Genomic DNA, 11216 nt, shown 5'->3' on the forward strand with positions numbered 1-11216 from the left:
TGTTGGAAGGGATCTCAAGGATCACAAATCTCCAACCCCCTGCCACATGCAGGGCCACCAACCTCCACATACCAGCCCAGGCTGCCCAGGACCCCATCCAACCTGGCCTTGAACACCTCCAGGGCATCCACTGCCTCACTGGGCAGCTGTTCCAGCACCTCACCACTCATAGTTAAGAACTTCCCCCTGACATCCATCCTCAATCTTCCCTCCTTCAACTTAAAACCATTTCCCCTTGTCTTGCAATCATCCCCTCCTCCTGTTTCTAGACTCCCTTTAGAGACTGAAAGCTGCGATGAGGTCACCCCGCAGCCTTCTTTTCTCCAGGCTGAACAAGCCCAGCTCCCTCAGCCTGTCTTTGTAGGGAAGGTGCTCCAGCCCTCTGATCACCTTAGTGGCTCTCCTCTGGACCCTCTCCAGCAGCTCCACATCTGTCTTGTTCTGGGGGCTCCAGACCTGGATGCAGTACTCCGGATGGGGCCTCATGAGGGCAGAGGGACAATCACCTCCCTGTCCTTGCTGGCCATCCCTCTTCTGATAGAGTACACAAAGGTCTTTTTGCCAGAAGGTTTTCACGGCAGTGAAATAGGAGAGATGTTTAAATATAAAAGATTGCTCAGTGAAAAGTTTGCATCAAATGAAATTTGCAAAAACAGCTGAAGGACTGTGAAATTTGACCAAGCACGAAGATGTTTTTGGAAGCATATCACGCTTGAGTACAAGACAGGTACCAGTAGTTGCTATTCAGCCAGTTCTTGTCAATTCTAGGTTTGCCATTGCAAAAAGAATTGGTAGATCCTGTCTGACAGTGCTTCCGTGTCCTGTGTCCTAAATGGTTCTGCTGTCTGCTGAGCATGGGCATATAAATAATCATGCCAATGTAATCTAGCTGCATACAGTCTGACTCAATATTCTGGGAGCACTGAGCCAACCTGAAATGTATTGATTTAAGTCTTTGCAAGTGATTTTTCTAGTTTAACAAGGAACCAATTCAGGGTAGAGACTGGTATCACATGGCTGTAATTGAAGTATGATGTGACCAAAAATAATAAAGGAAGCTGTACAGTTCCTACTGAGTTTGCTCTCATACATCTAGTTGTAATGGAGTGATAAAGACCATACTTTTAATTGAGGGCTGAATGAATGACAGAAATTACATTTTTGATCAATGCTCATATATCCCGACTGTTGCAATGAATGTTGAATGCAGTAACTCATAAAGGTGTGGATGTTCAGTTGTTCACCCCGTACAAAATATGAGCTCAGCCAAGACTTCAGACTATTCCGTTCCTTTTACGAAGATGTCAGTCGGTACATTAAAAGTTACTCCTTGCTATCTGGCGCCCTCTTCTGCTCGTTTACTTGTGTAACCTGCTGGAGAGAAGCTGCGCGCATCCTCCTCCTCTGGTAACGTCCCTCTCGACCCACTAAACTCTACCAAAAAAAAAAAAAAAAAAAAAAAAAGGAAATTTTTCATATACTTCAATTGTTCCATCTTATTACCCTCTGAAAGGCTCCCAGGCATCCTTGGCTTTGTTAATGAACAGTTACCAAACAGTTAGTTTTCTTTACAAAGGAGAATTATCCCTAGCATCATTGACTTACCACCACCCAGCTCCTTGCTGGTTGTCTCTGGTTTATGGACAATTACTTTTGCCACAAAACGCCATGTCCAGGTATTAGTCTTTATCCTTCTGCCTCTTCTACCTTTTCCCTCACAGAGTCACCTTCCTCTGAAGATGAAGCCATTGATTTGATTCAGCCACATTGATTTGTGTCTTATCACCACCTCACCACCATTGCACTGCCTTCAGCCTTGCTACTCCAATCTCTGTGGTGAGGCAGCAAGAGCTGTGCAGCAGTGATTGCCCCTGCACTCACAGAGACAACAAAAAGCAAGCAGACATCTTGTGCTGCTGTCCCAAGTAAAAAAACTTCTGCACAAAAATTCTGTATGTGCAGTAGAAGATATTCAGAGAGATGTGATTTGTGACTTGTAATCTACTCTAGGGAACCTGCTTTAGCAGGGGCGTTGGACTAGACGATCTCCAGAGGTCTCCTCCAACTTCCATGATTCTGTGGTCCTACAACTGAGACAGTAGCTCTGAGATGGAAAATTTGCTCCATGAATGGGTCTTCTGCCACTCCTGTAAGCGAGAGCAAACCCACCTCTTTATCTGGAGATACAAGTCTATGGCCCCAACCCCCACAAAAGGCAAAGCAGGGCACAAACCCTGCAGAGTTTATGAATTTGTGTAAGAGGAAACAATATGGGGCTAGCTCTTCATCACGTTTGTACATCCTGTCTCATGGGCTGACCGCCAAACCTCTTTCTCTTCCATTTCCTTCCTCCTTCTTACCTTTTTTACACTCTGCCAAGTTGCTCACACTGCTTCCTCATCTCTCTAACAGAACCAAATGTCCACTCTCTAACAGTGTTCCAAATGTTCTTGTTATCATTTTTTTCTGTTTTTTTTCTTCGTTCCCCCCCCCCAAAAGGCTGCAAGGAAGTAGAAAGGAGAGAATGCCGCAGAGAATGCTTTGCTTTGTTACTGTTCTGCTATAATTCTTACAGTATTTAATCTAAACATTTTTGAAGGCTTTTTCAAGGTCAACTTGGGTTGAGAAGTAAATTCCTGCCCTCAGTAAAAAATCATAGATAAGTAGTCATTCATTTTCTCCAGGCACCTTTGAAAAATACTTCTGCAGGATGGCCTTTTCATTATTCCGTGATCAATGGCTACATGATACTACAATAAAGCCTTTTGCAAGAAAGCACATTGAACACTTGTTTTCAGCTGTTTTGGGGGAAAACTGGTCTGCAGTTTAACTGTCCAAAAATTCAGCATGTCTGACTTCTCCAGAGTCAGATTTTTCTGTAGATTTTCTGGGCCAGGATGAAGCCTCCTAAAAAGGCACTTGCAATTCCTGTTTGTTCAACTAAGCTATGATGTGATGTTATACCTCTTAGGGAAAGAAGGTTGTGTGGCTCCAACTGCTCCTGCTACTGTGAAGTGTTTAGAGCCAGAGCATGTGCTGAGCCTGGAAGCTTGTGAAAGCTCTTTCTGTAATTGTGTTGTGGATTTAGGTCATCCCTCCCCTCAAGACTTCCTGATGCACACTAACCCACTCGACTTCTGCAAAATAAACCATTGAAAGTAGTGGGAAAAGGAACCCACAAAGTTTTACAAATTGAAACCACCTACTGCATGATTTACTTCAGTAAATCTGTTCCTGAAACATAGTAGGCAATTCTGTAAAGAATACAAAAGAATGTAACAAAGCTTCCAATCACGCTTACTCTTTCATGAAGTAAATGTCTTGGTATCTATTGACAATTTCCTTTCACTACCACTTAGCTTATCCCTAGTGATGCACGGAACTCCTTTCAAACTGCACTTTGTTTGAAGCCCGTTCTTTGGATTGTTTCCAGGGTTTGAAGTAGGCTTGTTCTAACTTTTCTTTATGAAGCGCTCCCCATTTGCTGCTAAATTACTACCCAAAAATCTGATTTTTGTGGTAAGAAAGATGTCAGCTTTCTCCTATCTGCTTCTGCTAAATTCAGTGTTTTCAAAATCTCTAGCTTCAACCTTGGAGAAAATGCAAAGTTTTCAAAGCAACTTCTTTTTTAAAGTAAATATGAGTTACGTACCCTAGTCATGTAGATGAGAAGAATCACTCTATTTTCTTGTCTTTCTTCCCTTCTTTCATTCCTTTCAATTATTATATTCCTGTGTTGTGTTTGCAGCCGTCAGACTGAGAACAAAACAATCCTCTTGCTCCCCCACAAACTAATGAAGAACTTTTAAGAACTTCTAGACAGGTTTTTGTCTTTCTGATGAAATTTGTCAATTCCTACCCTCCACAGTTTCTCTTATCAACTTTCTGAGCTCATCTCAAAATCGTGGTGTAGCTTACTTTTACAAACTTGAACCTGGGCAGAAACTTCAGCTTTAGCTCACTCTATACATCTAACATAGGTACAATACAGAGAACCAAAGCTGTCTTGATAATACAGTCAATTCATGGGCATGTAGATGTAGAGAAGTCAACTCAGAATACCTTAAACTGGTGCTTAGAATACATGGTGTGAAAAAAAAAAAAAAAAAAAAAAGTTCCAGCTTAATGTTATGGGCACAAAAGAAAAAAAGCTGCTTTGATCCATTAACCACCCTCAATAATACTCCCTTTCTGCATTCATCCCAAGGTCTCTTTTCCAGTCACACTGGCTACATAATAGAAGAGTTCTTTAGCCCTACTAATTTTGATTGTCATTGTGTTGCCACTGTTATGTTAATTAGATTAAAGCAGACCCCCACTGAGACTGTCACAATGATAATCATTGCAGTTATCCATCAGCTCTCTCCAAAACCACTTTCAATGGCTTTGTAAACTTGCTGTCCCCACAGACCACACTGTTATGTGATGTGAATGCTCTTTTCTGACCACAGTTGTTCATAAACACTGCAAGAATCAATACAGAAAAATAGATTTGGAGTGACTGGGAACCTGAGGCACATTATCATCTTTCCAATTAACTAACCAAGAAGAAGGTAATGGAAACAGAATAAATTTTAACTTGCTTAACATGCAACTAATACTGTCAATTTTTAACTATAAAATGAAAACATTGCGTGGAATTATCCTGTCAGAAATCTAAAATGATTGTACATTAATACTCACCTTTTCCTTTGTCTGAAAAGATTGTCTTATCCTTTTTTTCCCTCCTATTTGTTTTCCTTGCCCTTAAGAGGTTTTAGCCCTTGCACTGGTCTTTTCCACACCGAGTTTTATGGGATTTCACTTCCAGACTGCTGACTTCTAAATCCATATCCTGACAGATATCATCTGAGTAAAAAAAACCAACAAAACAATGGAAGAGTAAGCACTGAGTTGCCTGTCTTGACTTACTGCATGAAGACGTTCAGCAAGAAGGCACTTCTCATTATCAGAACTTGTAGGTTGGGCTTCATAAATACAGGTTCTTTACAAATGACATGGAAACCACTATGATGAGTCAGGTACTTCTCACTAGCCTTATGCCTCATTTAACTGATTCCAAAAGATTTGAGTCTTCTGTATCCAGCATGCATGCCCGTGTGCACATGTACAGGCATAATGTGCTTTATTTGTAAATCTGTATTATTCATCTCATTTCTTACTGCAAATGTGAACCAGATGTCTGAGGCTGCAGGGAAGAGAGGTCAGCTATTTTTCTCTAACCTCTGTTCTTACTGGTCATCTGGAACACAAAAGTGTTCCCAGTAGTGGCTTTAAAAACAAGTTACAAATACAGGAAAGATCTCTCTTCCATGTCTTAACCTGAAGATAACAGAAGAAGAGTAGAAATGGAACCTAAAAAGGGAAGGAATTTCTTCTTTAGGTCTCTACTCTAACATAATGCCCTCAGCATCTATCAAACATGACCACAGATCCCTAATTCATAATGGTGTTTAAAAGATTACCGGGCAGTAGCTATCATTGTCTTCAGTTACAGGAACCTATTCACCCCAAGTGACCTTACTGGGTTCACACTGGTGCCTGTAGTACAAGTAGAAATTGATCTAGACCTTCTTGCACAGTGAATCTCTAACAGCAAAATTCTATTTGCTATGCAGAACTGAAATACAAGGGTGAGCAATATGCACTACCACTCCACAATAACTTTGATCTCAGATCCATGTGCTCCAAACTCCAAAGTGTTGTCCAGAGCATAGCAGCATGCCTGTCTTTGAGTTAAGCAACTCTTGACATTAATGAGAAAAACAAGGCATTATGAATAAGTGGGCAGATTGCTTTGCTAAGCCACGTGTTCACAGGAACAGGACCACAGCTGACATACACCTATTTTTCACAGTTTGATGAGGTTACTGCATACATTCAAATAATGGAAAGAACAGATGAACTGCTTTATAATGGAAACACACGACTCAGTGACAGCCTAGCAAAAATCTACCCACCCTCTGAAGTGCATGGCATAATCTGCCAAGCTTCTCCAATGATCACTATTAGCCCATACTTGATATGGTCCTACGTGGGTCACGTGCTTTGACCAGCTACAAAGCAACCTAAATCCGTGCTATGAGAAATATTCTAAAATAAGGTGTAAATAGAAGGAATAGGGAGCCATTCATTAGCTATAACTGATGGTGAAAAGCCGGGTCTGACTAAACCTGATGTTTTCTCAGAATTTTCTCTCTTTTTCATCCTCTTTGCCTGCTTCAGTCTTTGTCCCGGAATGTTTGTTTTAAAACATCTCCGTGCTCACCACTTTTTAAATTCGTCATAAACACAACAGGCTTTGTACTCATTTACCTCTTCTTTTCAGTGGAAACTTCAACTACTTGGGAAAATGTGCTCTTGACTGAGGCGCTCCTTCAATGAGATCTTGAAGATGCCTTTAAGGTGTACCTCATTCCTACTGCTGTGTGGTGTGAAAATATCCCACAAGAGGGCACCAGACAGTGGGATCGCCTAAAATACCATCTAAAATAACACCCGAGAGGCTAAAGCAGCTTTTTTGCTCCTGAAGATCAGGAGCAAAGTAACCAACCACCAGCCAGGCCTTCAGTATACAAACACCAAATAGTAAGTTCCATGTTTCAATTTACACTTTGTTTGAAGTTTGCTCCTTCTGGTTCAGATCTCAAGTATGCAGGCATTGCTTCTACAAACATTGCCCCACTTCTTACTGCCATATTGATGTGCAGCTAATCTGTGCAGGAGACAGCTTTATTATAGGATAGTCTCAGTCTTCACAAGTTTTTCCCCAAACACCACCACCTTCTCTGCTTCACAGGACTTTGCTCTTATCTTTGAAATATATATATATTTACTGTAAAAAACTGTTTCAAAACACTTTGTGCAGAATTTCCCATATAGGAAGCCACACAGGATAGGTATTAATCACATATGATTATTTACTGATGAGGATAAGACACTACAAACATGTTTGCTGAATAACAAATTAAAAAGTTGTAAAAATGGCTTTATGATGTCCCTATTTCTGTTCAAGTTACCTGTGCTAGGCACTGAGGCCAAAGCATTTTGTATTTCTGTCTGCTCTGAGACTACTTAGATCCTTCTCAAAGTATGTGTCAATTCTCCTTAGTTATTCTGAGGCAATGAAAAGGTAAACAAACAAACAAACAAACAAAAACATCACAAAAGCAAGCAAACAAAAAAACCAAAAACCACCAGTAACTAAATAAAAAAGACCTTTTTCCTCTCAATACACTTTGTATAATCCAAAAGTAAGTAGTAAAAAAACAGTTGCAGGAGAAACAGATACTTCTGGATTCTTAGCCTCATTTCTGTCCTCTTCCCTTTTTGTAAGAGAAAAAGAGAAAGGTGACTGCAGGAATACCTACAGTTCCAACAAAACATTTCAAAAGGTCACCCTTTGCAAATCTTACAGAGAAACGTTAAGCCATTGAAGCAAAGGCACAAGATTCATTTGTAATTATTTTGAAATAACTGCTTAATTGCAGAAGCCTCTGCATAGCACAATAAAGAGAATCAAAAAACCCAACATTTAAGTCTGTAGAAAAGAAACACCAGCACGGTTGGAGATCCAAGTCTCGGTAAGAGGTTCTGGCACACTCCAGAACTGCATGGATTTGTTACTAGTGATTTAGGGGAACTTCTTTGTAAGAACACCACCAAACCCAAGTGCTTCTGCTGTGGGTTTTCCCTTTGCTGTCAACTTACACCATGAAGTTCAGACCTGGTAATTTGGCACCCTGGAAAACACAGTGGGCCTGAGTCATTCTGTCCAAGAGTAGGAGTAGAGAAATTCCTACCGCAGTGTCCCCACTATAATTATTTTTGTTGTGGGGGTGTTTTTCTCTCCTGCCTTCATATGGAAACTAACTCACTGCTGCTGCTTTCTGGCCTCTTCATCATCGCTCACGTAGTACAAGTTGCTTTGGGTGCTAAAATATACTTTGCACCGCAGGAATTTTGTCGTGCAAATTTTGCCATTCATTCATACCTTTGCAAGCAAAAACAGTGCTAACACAAATTAGCCCAGACCCCTAGCTGTGACACTAGTGGGAAGTGTGCTGTGAGGTGTGGGACTTTGTACTGCAGGAAGAGAAGAAAGGATTACACATCTTTTGCGTGTGGCTACAGGAGAACAGAAGAAGGTCAGTGGTAGCATGTCAGCCACACACATTCTCTAATCTCCCACAAAGGGAACAAAAACACTCAGTGGGAAAGTGAAGGACTCTCCCAGCACTAAGCTTAATATTAAGCTAACTTAATAGAAGCATTAAGTCTTAGAGCAGTTACAACACAGAGTGGAAATAAGCTGGACAAGAGGAATAAGTACTGCCCTATCAGAGATGAAATTGCTAGTGAATCAAAGCCAAAAAGTTCACTGTATTCTCAATGAACAGCTTAACGCAGAAGGAAGAAGGACCAGGCAGCTGCTTTCACTTGCTAGTCTGCACCAGCACATCATAAACTAGCCACAGTCACACCTACGTTGGGGCACCTGGATGACTGTAAATACTGTAAATACAGGCAGATAAACAGCTTCTGTCCATTCAGTTATGATGTTCTCTCTTGTATGTGCTGACAAAGAACAATTATTACCTTTGTTGAGGCTAAACAAATTTACTGTTATGATTGCCTTCAGAAGCATGCAGTTTAATGATGTTATGAGAATAGTGAAAATACCAAATACCAAACACTGCTGAATGACTACCAGTAGTACCACTACTGGTACAGACTACTGTTTTGTCAAGAGCTGCATGATTGTAGGGTTTTTGGGTTTTTTTTGTACTTACACTGGGATGGTTTACATCAGTTCAACTACAGTAGCTATTAGAATTGAAATATTTTTTCCAACATCCACTCTCACCTTTTATTACAGAAAGTGCTAGAGAACATGGCCTGATATTCACCATCAAGACTGGTGAAAGACTTTATGCTACTGGTGCTCAAAGTCTGTTTCCATTCTGCACACTGCTTATGAAGTACATTGTAGTCCTGAGTTGATATAAGATGTTAAGGTCAGATACATCAACATACATAGGGGATACACTGAGAGGATCTTTGTAAACAGGATGTTTACTACGTTATTACCTGCTCCCAACTCTGCTGTTCCTAGCTTATCCAGGGCTATCTTTGTTTCAAGTGCCCAAATGCTGGCTACATGCTGGTCTTGAGTGGCTTTTTTTGAAAGCAAGAGCTTTATAATAGTGAATTACTGAAGATCCCCTGATGATCTGTGAGTACTGATAAAGCAGATAGAATCCCTAATTTGTGAATTTTGAGTAACATAGTTTCTGCTACAACTCCCATTTCTACTCACTACTTTCCTGAGTAGTTAATATGCCTTGGTTTTCTCCTTCCCACTTATTTTTGTGTACAAGTTTCAAATAAAGCCACTGTCTTCAAACATGATCTAGATTACAGAAGAGCTGACCTTTTTCTGACACACACTGTTTTCAATGCGTACACAAACAAGAGTCCAGAATGTGTGGCACATCTCTGGAACAGATAACAAGCCTACATCTCTGGATGTGTAATACAGCTGAGCATAACAGACTACACTCTGTTAACAAGAGTATGCAGAGTAATTCCCTACACTTATCTTCAAGATGTCCATCTGAATGTTGCATAAAGTGATATAACTTCACCCTTGCTAAGTTATCTATTACTTTGAGTATAATAAACTTACCTACAGCCAGAGAGCCCTGCTTCAAACATGATGTCTGTATGAGAATGAACTTAAGGAAAGGGCTTAATCCCTGCCTTCATCATACCTTTGTGATGCTCTCACGATCCAGTGAAGGGTACATGGCAGTTACAGGCACACTGCAGCAATATCACCACTCAGTATAGGGCAGACAAGTGTAACAGTGTACCTGGGGCACCGCCAATGACCTTACCTCCTCTTACCAATCCACTGCCAGCTTATTTTTCCCTCATTACCTAGCAATATGGACATTTTCTACTTTCCGTCACATTTTATGTTATTTACTGTTCTCTGGCTACAGACTGGGAAAATGGGAGCACTTTATTTTCCATTTTCTTCTCTATTTATACTAGTTTCTAAAAGGCAGTGAATGGGTGACCTTCAATCACTTCAGCGGGTAATAAATATTTTACCTGGAAGGAGGACGTGGAAACAGCATGTCTCAGTTGACCGGAGTAATTTTCTTTACAATTCTTTTGTTGCCACAAGGAGCAGAATAAAAGTTTCCATTACACAAGGAACACTGGAAGCCACAAGCTGATGAAAGCTATCTCAGCTATCATGCAGCAGTTTTCTTTTTCTACCTTCTGCAGAAAAAGCTTTCTGCAAAGAAAGGAAATGCTCACAAAGGCTTGAAATACAATATTATCCACATCCTAAGCTTTCTTATCTGCACTGTGAGTGCAGAATCACAGAATGATGGGATAACGTGGTCTGGAGGGGACCTCAGGAGCTCCCTGCCCTCCATGGCTCAGCTCTGGGGTCAGATCAGATTGCTGAGGGCTTGAGCCACCTGAGACTTGGAAATCTTCAAGTCTTCCAAGGCTGAGGACAGGACATCCTCCCTGGACAACCTATGACTCCTTGAATGGATAATGTAATAAATATAAAACAAAATCAAATAAATATTCTCATGAATACGGTGACTTGGATACCACTGGCCTAACATCATCAATGGTGTTGAATTTCTTTTTGTGTACCTTTGTGTACCCGTTTGTTAGTCCATGTGCCTCTGTGTTTCTTCTTCTGCATTTCACTAAATGTTCCCAAAGCACTTCTTACCACTCCATCCTCATTAGATCTGCCTTCCTTATAACTTCATGCTTTTATTTTGCAAATCTTGTTTTTATATCCTTCGATATATAGGGCTGTTTTATCTCACAGCAGCTTTACATGAACTGTTTCACTCACCCCAGAGCTGCAGGCCCGCAGCGAGGCTGCTTTCCCCGCAGGGTGCTTGCTGGCAGCTTGGCAGAAGCCTTCCCTTCTTCGTTGCTGATATGCAGCTGAAAGCAGGAAAATTTCAGTCATTAATTCTGCCTCGTTTCATTTTGTCTAGAAGCAGAGATCTTTCTGAACCTTTCTATGCTATCGTTGGATGCCAACACTGAAAAAGCCCATCCGAGCCCACCTGGGAAGGAAGTGGGCTAGGAACATCACAGCGGAGCGTTGAACCCAGCTCCTGTCTGAATCCTTCTGAGGTGCAGGGTGGAGATCTGCCCTGCAGAGA

General features: G+C 41.0%; 1 long non-coding RNA gene across 2 annotated transcripts; it reads right to left on the reverse strand.

Annotated features, from left to right (window-relative positions):
• Nucleotides 1-1227: 1227 nt before the first annotated feature.
• LOC125693989 (uncharacterized) lies at nt 1228-10991 on the reverse strand. 2 transcript variants are annotated; one of them, XR_007377356.1, is made up of 3 exons: nt 10898-10991; nt 4684-4848; nt 1228-1434 (listed from the first exon to the last, which is right to left on the reverse strand). It is a non-coding gene; the product is annotated as an uncharacterized LOC125693989 (long non-coding RNA). The 2 variants fall into 2 exon arrangements; XR_007377357.1 differs by lacking the exon at nt 1228-1434 and adding an exon at nt 2060-2147.
• Between the last annotated feature and the right edge of the window lie 225 nt (nt 10992-11216).

This window comes from Lagopus muta, chromosome 5 (assembly GCF_023343835.1).
Source record: "Lagopus muta isolate bLagMut1 chromosome 5, bLagMut1 primary, whole genome shotgun sequence".
Taxonomy (NCBI): Eukaryota; Metazoa; Chordata; class Aves; order Galliformes; family Phasianidae; genus Lagopus; species Lagopus muta.